At 51.3% G+C, this 12,090-nt stretch overlaps 1 long non-coding RNA gene across 1 annotated transcript; it reads right to left on the bottom strand.

Annotated features, from left to right (window-relative positions):
* Nucleotides 1-9,736: 9,736 nt before the first annotated feature.
* Nucleotides 9,737-11,608, bottom strand: LOC104911815. The gene is made up of 3 exons (XR_794181.2): nucleotides 11,530-11,608; nucleotides 11,284-11,427; nucleotides 9,737-10,858 (listed from the first exon to the last, which is right to left on the bottom strand). It is a non-coding gene; the product is annotated as an uncharacterized LOC104911815 (long non-coding RNA).
* Nucleotides 11,609-12,090: the final 482 nt, after the last annotated feature.

Raw genomic sequence — 12,090 nt, 5'->3', positions numbered from 1 at the left:
GAGGCGGAAAGGCGGTGACGTGGCGCGGCCCGGCGGGGCTCCGAGCGCTGCGCACCGGGAGCTGCGGGAGCCGCGCTGCTCCCACCTGCGCCTCTTATGGAGCGCGCAGAGCTGCGCGGGCTGATGAAGGAACGCGGCCCCGCGTGGTGCGTGGCTATGAGTGGGAGCGCGGGTGCGGGTGGAGAGGAAAAAGCTGGAGTCGGTAGTTTGCAGCTCTCGTAATCTGGCATCGATGACCTTAAAGCCAAAGCGCGGCGTCCCACATGCCAAAACAGATCTTTCCAAGCCCGGCCTCCAGCCCACTGCAGTGCACGTATGGATACTGAAAGATCAATAAGCAAGTGGCCAAACGCTGCGTTCATACTTAAGAAAAAGTAGCAGGTCCTGAGCCCAGCCCCTGCTCGTGCTGCGGGCTGCGGGCACACCTTCCTGGCAGAGATGGTTTCCCAGGGCTGTGCAGCTCCTTTCCCCCGCCGTGCGGGCAGCTCTGCACCTGCAGGATGTCTGTGTGTGTGCACGGTGTGCACTGAGGGACCCTCAGGAAGAGGGCGTGAGGGATAGGGTTCCAAGGGATGGTTAAAAAGGAAAAGATGATAGCTTGGAGTCAAGATTGAACGCAGAATAAAAAATCCCTTCAGCATAAAGAGAACGTTTGAGATAAACCACGGGCTGTGGTTTCCTTCCCCATGCTGGCATCAGTTCCTGGTTTTACTTTAACTCCTCGGTGCAGACCCCCGGAGCTGCTCCACAGGGAGAACCTGGACCTCTGAGCTGTGCTCTGCAAAGGGAAGGGGCAGCCCTGCCCTCACCCTGCCCTCACCCTGCCCTCACTCTGCCCACGGCCCCATGCAGGGAAGGTCCCTGCACTCCAGTGGCTCAGCTCCAGCCTGGGTCAGCACAGGGCTGCTGGGCCCTTGTGCATGGCCACGGCTCGCTCCGTCCTCCTTGGCAAGTGCAAGCATTCCAGATTCTGGAGCAGACTCCTGGCACAAGGCAGCTGCTTTTGCAGGGAGAAATTATCTAACTGAGGCTACTCTGCCATTACAGCAATCCAAAGCTCCAATTGAAAAGCACAGAAGCAGGATAACTTGTAGATGAGAACTCAGTATTTTTTTCTGGCACAGAAGTGTGCAGGAGGTGAGCAAACATTATGATAATTCTGTATAATAGTTTCTTAGTGTATAAAAAATATTGTCCAAAAAGAAACCGGAGAGGAATGGTCCCATACTAAAGGCTGCCAGGCTTGGAAAATTGTCCTTTTTGTCTGGAGCATGAGAGACCCAGCAAAGTCGAAGACAGCATTTGGGCCACAGATGACAAAGTCGGGCACTTGGGTTGGTCAGACCACGCAGAATGCATGAGGCCTTTCCTGGAAATGGCAGAGAACAGCTGGGTTGTTCAGGAACCCACCGAGCTCTTCCTCTCACCACGGTACAGGATCTGCCATATCTCAATTACTTGATGTCTTAATTACTTCTCTGCCATTGAGCACCAGAATGCTTCCTTCATGGGCAGGTGGCACAGACACGGACACAGGCATTGCATTAAGAAAGCCGTGTTGGAAATCGCATTTACAGAAGGCCCGCTCAGTGCACAAAGGGCCAGCAGAGGAGAGATGTGCATGAGCAGGAATGCCAATGGGAGAAGGGAAGATTTCCCACGGAAGGATCCCACTCAGCAATGGCTCTGTGTGTTCTGCCACCACCTTTGCTGCACTTGTGGGTCACCTCCTCCCAGCCAGGCACCCAGCACCCAGCTGCCCCAGCACCCCAGCTCTTCCCATCCACGCTCCCAGTTATGAAATCATGATTTTGTTTCTGAGACACAACTTTGCCTACAGGCGATAATCGGCTACTACAGTAACTCTATTTGTGAACGATTTGTTCGTTGAGATATTGAGTTCCATAAAGTATTAATTATATTCGTTAAGAATGATATGACAATTCTCTCTATGTCTGTGCATCTTCTCCGAGGTCCTGCTGGGGTTTGAATCTGTTGATTAACTTTAATTGAATCTGACAGAGCAATACACATCTCAAAGACCTCAGGTTCCCAAGCTGAGGAAGGAAAGCCCCGGCTCAGTGTCCCACTGAAGGGAAAGCTGGATGCTCAGCCACCGCACCAGGCAGCAGAGAACCCACGCTGCTGTCAGAAGGGCCCGGATGGAGGCTGTGCTCCAGCAACCCGTGGCCTTGCTCAGCAGGTGTTGTGCCCTGGGGACACAGAGGCAGGGGAAGCACGCCGTGCTGGGTTTGGCTTTGGGTTCCTTCCCCAGCAGAGCAGGTTTGGCAGGGCAGGCAGTTACTCATGGGTGGGGGACGGAGCTGGGCTCCTCCGTTCCTGTTGTGTTCCTCTGCAAATGAATCTAGTGCTGCTTGCCAGAGAAACGTTCCTGGGAGGAAGCACCTCTCTCCATCTGAGGTTAAGAATGAGCCCTGGGCAGAGCTGAAAGCTGCTCCTCGATGGGACTCACCACCTCCTATGAATTAACTTCCCAAGTGTAATACGGTGTTGCCCTAAAGAAGCAGGTACGCTCAGTGCCTGAACAGACATGTCCTACATCATGCTGGCAAATCACTGAGAAGCCTCAAAACTCGATCTCAGTCTCTGGTTATCAAATGAGTGTCAGAAAAGGCAGCTCTGTGCTGCTCTGTGCCGACAGGCAGTCCGTGGTTCCACTGAGCGCAGCCCTGTGGGGCAGCTCCTTTCTCTTCTCAGGCAAAAAAGAATGAGGAAATGTTGAGTTGGTGTGTGCTGGAGTCTGTGCGGGATGCTGGGGAATTGGTGGCTTTCCTGAAGTCTCAGCTCGCACTAATTGCTCCTGCAGTCAGATGAGATGGAACGTTTTGCTTTGGAAGGAAAGTTTATGGTCTGGTTCTGTGGCGAAGCTGCCAAGCTCTCGATGTAGAAAACTGGCGAATGTCAGGCAGTTCTGTGGTGTAGGCTGAAACGTCTGAACATTAAGAAACTGAACTTTGCATTTCTATTTTTAAAGATCTTTTGGTTTGGGGTTGACCCTGCTGTTCTGGGGCGGGATTTTGGGCGCACGGTGCTGGGGATGCTCTGTTCTCAGGTGGCCGTTTGCACAAGCCATGTCTGAGGACAGCTTTCCCCCAAAGGGAGCCGGTTATGTAAAGAAAGATTAGAAAAGCCATTTATTTTCCTTTTTTTTTGGTATAAATAGTGACCCAGATTCCCGCATGCCCGTGGATGGGAGCGTGTGAGCCGGGATTGGGAATGGAAGCAGCAGCAGGGCCCACAATTTGCATAGAGGTCATGTTTGGCTAATGTGTGTCTTGTAGGAGCAGACAGCATGTAAAAGAGGATGGTTACAACCTGACCCAGTGATGTTTTTAAATTTCAAATTATGCATAAAGTATGCATTAAATTAATTAGGGAATTTGTTAAGAAGAGATGAGTAAAGCAACTAGTTAGCAGCATGCAACGCTTAGTAATGCAAGCCATTTTCTATAATTGTTATATATAATTTGTCTCATAACATTATCCTTTGATAAATTATTGCAGCATAATATGATATATGTAGCTTATTAACAGTTTCATTAATTACTATTAGAGCAAAGACACTCTAAAGTCTGGCACACATCGGAACAAATGTTGAAGCAGATGGTTGAAATTAGTGGAACGCGATTGGATGCTGAACCCTTTTACCTAATTACATTATTACATCCAAATAGTTCAAGTAAATTTGTCAGGTTGTCAGCAAAGTGCTGGGGATGTCCGGGGGTTTTGTGTCACATTCAGGAGGTGATGGCCTCACATTGCACCAGGGGAGGGTCAGGTGGGTATGAGGAACAATTCCTTCTCCAAAGAGCAGTCAGGCAGTGGCACAGCTGCCCAGGGAGTGGGGGTCGCCATCCCTGGGGGTGTCCCAGAGCCGTGGGGATGTGGCACTGAGGGATGTGGGCAGTGGGCGTGGGGGGTGGGTGGGGATGGGCGTGGGGATTCTAGAGGTTTTTTCCAGCCTGAATGGTTCTGTGGTTCTGTGTAGCAGAATACAAGATAAATTTCAGAATTCTTAAAGGAGGAAATAAAAAATAAAAGAAAACCAACAAAATTGCAGCAGTGTTTATGCACGAGCAGGTTAATTTTTAGGGTTGTGAAAAATATGATGCATATTTTTTATATGCTGTGTTTCCTGGAGGATGGATGGATGCTGTCCAATGAGGTGCTTCCTCCCAGGGCTCCTCTCCTCCCCACCCTCCCTTCCCAACATGACACCCACCCAGAGCTCGCTGTGCCCACCATGGCCGCAGCCATTTGCCACTTGCTCAGGGGCTTCCAGCTCTGCTCGACGCTGCAACCCCACCACGAATGCATTCGCAGGAGAGCTCAACCTTTCCTTCTGATCCTGATTAATTCAAGAAGGGATCCAAATTTTGGTAAATATATACTTCTGTATGTGCTCAGCTCACAGGGTGGGGTGTGCAAAGCTTGTGCAAAATAATTATTTAATATTACAGGTACTGGAATGCTATGCACTCCTTCCTCCGCCTCCTGCCTGAAAGGCTAAATCCCTAATAAAGATATCAGAAGTGCTGGCAAATAGATGGTGAATTGTAGGTGTGCAATCGCAGGCACCTTTGTTTGCCTGCGGAAGGCTACATTAGCACCAACGACAGCACTCCTCTAATATTTGCATGAGCAGGGCCATGTGCACACGCTGGCGAATGGCAAACCTTTGTGGCCGCTGGGAATGGAGGCAAATGTCACCCAGCCCCACCTGGGAGGGGTTTGCCCAGCAAAACCACTGCCACGTCCCAGCCCTGGGCATGGCCTGAGCCGAGCCCTGGCGGCTCTCCTGCCCGCTGCCTCCCGTGGGTGTTCCCTTCCACCCACTGGGCTCTTCCATTCCTCTGAGCGATGTTGGATACGTTGGCAGTTGTTTAAGTAACTTGAGAAGTGAGGTCTGTGAGGTTTTCTGCAGGTGGGAAAGAAAGGCCCCATTCCTGAATGCACGTAGCCCAGCGTCGAGTAAAATAACCTGGCAGAATTGCTTCTCTTTAGCAGCATAAAATCAGAGATAAGAGTCTCCCTTCTGCATCTCAGCTTACTCTTTCATCTCTGTCTGAGGGATTGTTGTGTTGTTTTGGGGCTAAAACTGCTGTTACAGATCGAAGCAGCTCATTTCCTGCTCTAATTTCTGTACATCACATCTTTAAGAAAAGAGGGGCACCTTCTGCAGCACACAAGAGTGTGTTTGGCCGAGGTGCTGATGCTGAGTGTGGCATAGGCAGCTCTCTGTTGGTACTTGAAGCAAGCTGTGTGCGCAGGGCTGCTTCCATCTGCTCGTCACAAGCCACCTCTCTTCTGTCACAAGGTGAATATTTGGGGTTCTGTCATTTGTTTACCAAAAGCAATTGTGGGAAATTCTCTTGAAATGTTTTTCTTGCTGATCTCGACACTGGCATAGGTTGAAGCCAGCGAGGGCCACGGAGTCCCAAGGGAGAGCTGGCCAACACGGGGCGGCCGCTGTGCATGGCGGTCCTGTCCTGAGGGTGAGTGAAGATGTTTTGGTAGTCGATGGCTGTGAAAGGATGTGTTGTGTGCAGATGGTCAGCGTGACCACTTGAAGGCAGCCAGCCACTGTCAGGCTGAGTGGTTCACATGCATGGTGTGTAAGACAGTGAAAGTAATCAGCAATCTATTGAAAGCCAGGGAAAGTAATCAGTAGTATGTAGTGTACTCTTTAGATTTTCAACATGAAATCCCCAAGCAATTTCAAAAGCCCAGAGGCTGTCTGGAAATGTGTTCCTGATCTTGTTGCCGCTGTGCCCACAATAAAATCCCGCATCCCCACAACGTGTGGGTGCCCATGGGAAAGAGTGGGCACATCCAACCACCTCTGCTGGCCCCGCTTAGGAAGGAAGGAGCAAACGAGCAGCTCCTGGTATTTTAATGCCATTCTTTATCACACTGATAGTGAACCGAGATGGTCCTAACCTCTGAGGTTGGCCAGAGCGAGATCTGCCATGGCTGTATGCTGAGGGGAACCAAAGCAGAGCCCTGCCAAGTGTGTCTGACACAGGCAGACAAGGCTGTTGGCCCAGCAGATGCTTGTGCTCTGTCAGCACTGGGGAGGGCTGTCCGTGTGAGCCGGCACTGCCTGCTGCGTGACTGGGACGCCATCCTTGGAGAGTTGATGACAGCCTGACCTGAAGGGCTTAGGCTGAAATTACGGTTCTCATGGGGTGACTTTGTGTCCCAACCAGGCTGGGAAGTCTGACTTTGTCTGAAGGAATCCGCTGCAATCCGCCCTCACTGAGCGCATCGCATGCAGAGGAGGTGCGTTTGCTGCCTGATCAGGAAGGTTGGATGTTGCAGAACACAGTCGCAGGAAGGACAAACGTGCTGCCGAATGTACGACCGCCTTGTGAGCGGCCTATTTCTCCTCCGGCCACAGGGTGGTGCTTTTGCCCTCTCTATGGCCCGTCGGAGCAGCAAAAATAGCTCGGAAACTGTTGACGAAAGTCCTTAATTTTAGAAGAATCACAGGGGATCGGAGCAGTTGTTCCTCTCCCCTTCCAGAAGCTCTTCCCACACCGAGGCAGAGCTGGGAGTGAGCTCCCATCCCCGGTTGCTCTGTACCAAGCTGTTAGAGAGCAGAGATTCCTCTCCTCTCCTCTCCTCTCCTCTCCTCTCCTCTCCTCTCCTCTCCTCTCCTCTCTTCCTTCCCCTCCCCTTTCCCCAAGGTCAGCTATCTTTAACGTTTTCTCAGAGTTGAGTGTAATTTCATTTGAGTTTCACAAGGCCTCCAAAGGCAGCTTGGTGGGCTCTCTGCTGAGTACCAGTGCTTGTTTTCAGCTTTCAAATGGGCCAGACCATTTCTGATGATCAGAGTGCTAAAACCAGGTGCCAGCCTGCGTGTGGAGACATAACGCCTTATTTCAATGCCCAGAAATGTTAAAATCTTTGAGCGACCCTCCACGTGCCAGCAGTTAATACACCTCCTGCACTGAGTGCCCCGACCCATTGCTTCACTGAATTGCACACGTTGTAGATGGGAATGGTGGCTTTGGGAACGATGCTCAGTTGTTTCTCTAGCGTGCTGGGGTGTCTGCTATTTGTTCAAATCTCCCCAGTGCTCATGTCTGAAGAATTATTCCCATCCCACAGAGCTCTGTCAGTGTGAAATGAGCAGACGGCCCCCAGGACAGATTTTTAAAAACGCTTGGGCAGCATTTGGATACATGGGATCTGCTGCAAGGAACAGTCAGCAGAGCATGGAAACAAGCCTGGAAACCCTGCTGGAGGAATCCCAAGGAGCAGCAGGTCATGCCAATGGGACGGAGGGTTCCTCAGCAGGAGGAGAGTGGCACCAATGGGGCTCTGTGCACCAGATACCTTCAGATGCCTTCAGCCCTTGGGCAGCATCCTGTATGGGCAGCTTTCTGTGAGACCTGGAAGTGACTGGATCCATCAATGGAGCTGTGAGTTGAAGACACTCCACTCCACGCTGCCAGGTGTGTTTTTCTTCCCAGGTATTGAATGACAGCACTCAGCCCCTCTGCACGATGTCCCAGCCCACAAACACACATCTGCTGATGGGAGCCCGGCACCGGGGGTGAAAGTGAGCATCCCGAGGGTGGCATTGAGGCTTTTGCTGAGTACTTGCATTTCAGCTCTGTTTTTAAACTAACAGGAAAGGAGAGGCAGGCTAAGAACATATGGCTTCATGATATCTTTGGAGATGGTCATTTGTTCTATTTTCCACCTGAATAAATTTAAAGGCACAGCTGAAATTAAAATGTCAAATCTCCATTTGAAATGTAATCTACTGTCATATGGATGCTATCGAATCTGTTAATAATTAGAACCTGGCACCTCAGTTTAAGTGCAGCCACTAATTCAAAGTCGTGGTATTTAACTTACTTCCCAGCAATGCCGGAAACAAAGGCACTGAATTGTTGACACCGGATCTTTTATATGCATTTAAGAGATTTGTTTACCTTTTCCTTAATTAAAGCAAATGAGATTTAGGCACCTAGCTGCCTCCTGTGCCTTAGGAAATGTTTTCCTTCAAGCAGAGTTATCTCCATCATAGAGGCTGCCAACAGCGTGCTGGATTTTGAACTGGAAAGGAATGGAAGCAGCTGGGAGCCCTTCCCCTTCTTTCCCCCTCGTCCCTCCCGGCTCCTGCCCTCAGGAGGAGCTGCTCTGGGCACAGCTCAGCTCGTGGCACTGCCTCAGCAATTCCAGGAGAACCTGAGGAGCTTTTTGGGAAGCAGCCGCACCAGCAATGGGCAGCGCAGATGTGAGAGATTTGTGAGCAGCTTCAACCACACAGGTGGGAGGCACACAGCAAAATGAACCCTCGTTATTCTGCAAAAGCCCATCCAAATCATCAAGTGTACACTTTGCAGTAAATCCCAGCCCTGCTCAGAGCCTGGCACCAGTGATTATACAATCTGTGTTTTTTAAAGGAGTCGATGTGAGTTGGGCACTCCAAGTAAAGCCATGAGGTGTACAATCCTTATCCCAGGGATACAGCTCTCTGTGGTGAGCTGGGGAAGGCAGGGCTCCTCGCAGGCACAGCCATGGGCACGAGCTGCAGGGACCAGCATGAAGCACTGAATTTCTCGCAGCTCATCAGAAGGAGCGTGGGAGGGGAGAGTGGGAGTGTGTGCACTGAGTCACCGAACAGAGTTTCATGTGTTTGGGTATTTTTTTTAATTATCCACGCTGGCAACTTCCAGGAAATCTCCCACCTTCGCACGACTCGCAGTGCTGTCAGTAGCAGAGCAGTGCTGGCGTCAATGGGAGGTGAGGGCTCTCAGCAGAGCACTGTTATGGTGGGGACGTGGCAGCCCGCCCCTCATGGCCCTGTGGGCTGATGCAGCTACGCTGGCTTGGCTGGGAATCATCATAGAATGGCCTGGGCTGCAAAAGCCCACAGTGCTCATCCAGTCCCAACCCCCTGCTGTGTGCAGGTCACCAACCAGCAGCCCAGGCTGCCCAGAGCCACATCCAGCCTGGCCTTGAATGCCTGCAGGGATGGGGCATCCACAGCCTCCTTGGACAACCTGTTCCAGTGCCTCACCACCCTCTGGGGAAAAGTGAGGAGTTACCCTCACTGCTCTGTGCCTCTGCTTTCCCTAAAACTTACTGTAAGAACTGTGAAACCACGGCACAAATGTCTAATTTACTAATCACAGACATATTTTCCTATAAAGGCTGCTGCATTTAATGACAGACTGCATTCACAGGTGGTTGTATGCTGCAATCACACGTAGGACACAAAACAAAGACACTGGTTTCCATGCAGTAGAAGCACGGATGTTGGCACTGTTCTGTGCCTGGGAGAAAGCACTGCACATTTTGTCATCCCAGCTACAGGTGGGAAATCCCTGGTGAGGTCCTCAATTACAGTGTGATGGAGTTAACAAGGGGCCCTTTCAGCACAGCTGCCTCTGAGGTGGCAGAAGCATTCAGAATCACAGAACCATTGAGGCTGGAAAAGCCTTTTAGGATCCCTAAGCCCAACTCTGTGCCCACGTCCCTCAGTGCCACATTCCCGTGGCTCTGGGAAACCCCTCAGGACAGTGAGCCCCCCCCCGTCCTGGAGGGAGAATGGTTGGACTATACGACCTTAGTTATCTTTTCCAACCTTAATGATTCCATGGTTCTATGAAACATCAGAGCTATATTACCTCTCAGTGAGGGCTCACTAAAGCACATGTGATTCATTTCAGAAATAGGGATCAGGATCCTACCTGCACCTCGGAGGCTGGGTTGCTGGCACAGAGAGGAGCATGGATGGTGGTGGCTGCAAACTCACCTTGGGCGGGCATTTGGGAGGCCTGCAGCACAGCCTGGCTGGGAGAGGTGCACCAACATCTGAAACTGCAGGTGTTAAATCAATATCATCATATAGGCTTTAAAGAAGTGCTTGGTTTGTGGATGGGCTTGGAGCAATCTTACCCAAACGTTAGGTGTTGTGCTGTGCTTATGGCCAGTTTCACAGGTCCCCCCTGGGCAGGCAGAGCAGAAGAGCTGGTTGTGCCCCAGGTGTGCATGGCTGCTCCCGAACTTTGTTCCCGATTTCTCAGGCTGAGCTCCTTTTGAGACACACGTGCTCAAGTGTTGCTGTGACCACAGGGCTGGAGCCACTGCCAGCAGCGTGCCGGGGCACAGCAGCACCACGCACCGCCATCCCAGCAGCCTGCATGGAGGACCCCAGGCCTGGAGCATCAGCACAGTGCTGGCCTGGGCTTCATGGTGAGAAGATGCACTGTTATGAGTCATTTGGAAATATCATAAAAATAGGTTCTGCTTCTGTGTAAAGCAACCCCAAGGCAATGGGGACACAAGCTGCAATACAGCCCCACAGATACGGGCCGTGTAGCCAGGAAGCCCAGTGCAGCTGGAGGGTCCTCAGGTACAGACAGATGCTCTTTGAAGTGCACGCGCAGCTGAGCAGGCGCTCATTTTTATTTCTATTCCAAAGGCATTAAATTAATTTTAGAAACGGCACTATAACTATTTTCCTGCCTCAAGGACCATTTGTTTAAAATCATTAAAGATTTTTATACGACACCGCACTGACATTTGGTGTGAATAAATTAAGGGAATTGGTATCAAATCTCATCCTTTTTCCACAGACCCCCAGCACACACACGTGCACACAGGGTGTTCTGCAGGGCCCTCCTGTGTGAGTGCCTGTGCAGCAGCACAGCACGAGGGCAGATCCATGGCACCAGGCACCACACAGCTCTGCTCCTTGGTGGGAGAGCATCTTCGGTCCTTCCCAGAGAGTGCAGTGCCAGCAGAGAGCTTTGTATTAGGGCAGCCAGGCACTGGAGCCCTGCCTCAGGTCACCAACTGCAGTCCATGTGTGCTGCTGCCATGGAAAAACCTGTTAGTGGGGAGGAGTAGCAAGAAGAGCTGTCCCTCAGCCAGGTACCCTGGTGATTACAGGGTTGGCCTAATCCTCTTCACTGGGAGCCAGTCCTGCAGTGATCAGAAGTGCAAATACAAGTTTGGCAGGACGAGAGGTGATGGCCTCACATTGCACCAAGGGAGGGCCTGGGGAGTATGAGGAACAATTCCTTCTTTAAAGAGCAGTCAGGCAGTATTACAGCTCTCCAAGGGATCGCCATCCCTGGGGGCATCCCAGAGCTGTGGGGATGTGGGCAGTGGGCATAGGGACTGGGGTTGGGTGCGGAGATCCCAGAAGCCTTTCTCCAACCTTTATAGTTCTGTGACTCTATGATTTTAAGTTCTATGATTCTGTGATTCAAACTTGATTTGTTTGCTCTTACTCACTTTTCTCTAGCTGGCAGCAAAGAACACATCTGGCTCTCTGTCTGAGGAGGCTGAGCAGTGCTGAGATGGTGGTAACTATCTTCAGGGGCTCTGGGCAGCCAGCTTTGCTCCCTGCAATATCCTTGTGTAACGCAATGGAGAGCACTGCAATGACAGCAGAGCAGCAAGGTCCCAGGCTGCATCAAGGGAGGATTTGCTCAAATGTAACAGCTGTGGATATAGAAATATAAGAAAAAAGCTGCTTACCTTCATACAACTTCAGGTATACAGAAATCTTCAACAGGGCACCCTTACCTCCACTGCTAACCTTTAAATGAGATCTGGGAAGGGGTGGGTGCTGGTTCCAGCCCTTCCTGACACACAGATACGTTGCATGCACCTGGGCTCCCCTGGGTTGGCCCTGCCTTCCCACCAGGTGCTCAATCACTGCTTGAAGTCATGACAGCATTTCTACTACACCCTGGTTACTCAATGTCTTTTCACGTCTGCTGCTGAGAGGTTGGGGTGCAGCTCCCAGGTGCAGGCTGGTGGGAGCCAAGGGCTCTCTGACTGCCCTGCCAGGCTTTTGGTGGGTGCCTCAATGTTTTGTCAAAGCAATCTCCTACAGACTAGGGCTAGATCAAGTGGATTAGTTTAAATAGAGCGTTTATCCTTTCTAAATGTCAGGAAAAGGCGGTTTTGGCTTTCCCAGGTGTAGGAGCTGTCTGGGCTGTGTCGGTAGGGTCCCACACCCACTGCTCTCACCAGCTCCCTCAGCACCTCCCGGGTGAGTTGGGCAGCCCCAGCCTCCCTGCCCTCCTCACCGGA

The sequence above is a fragment of the Meleagris gallopavo genome, chromosome 7 (genome assembly GCF_000146605.3).
Source record: "Meleagris gallopavo isolate NT-WF06-2002-E0010 breed Aviagen turkey brand Nicholas breeding stock chromosome 7, Turkey_5.1, whole genome shotgun sequence".
Taxonomy (NCBI): domain Eukaryota; kingdom Metazoa; phylum Chordata; class Aves; order Galliformes; family Phasianidae; genus Meleagris; species Meleagris gallopavo.
Note: the sequence above shows the minus strand (reverse complement) of the source record. Positions and strands in the feature narration are given on the sequence as shown.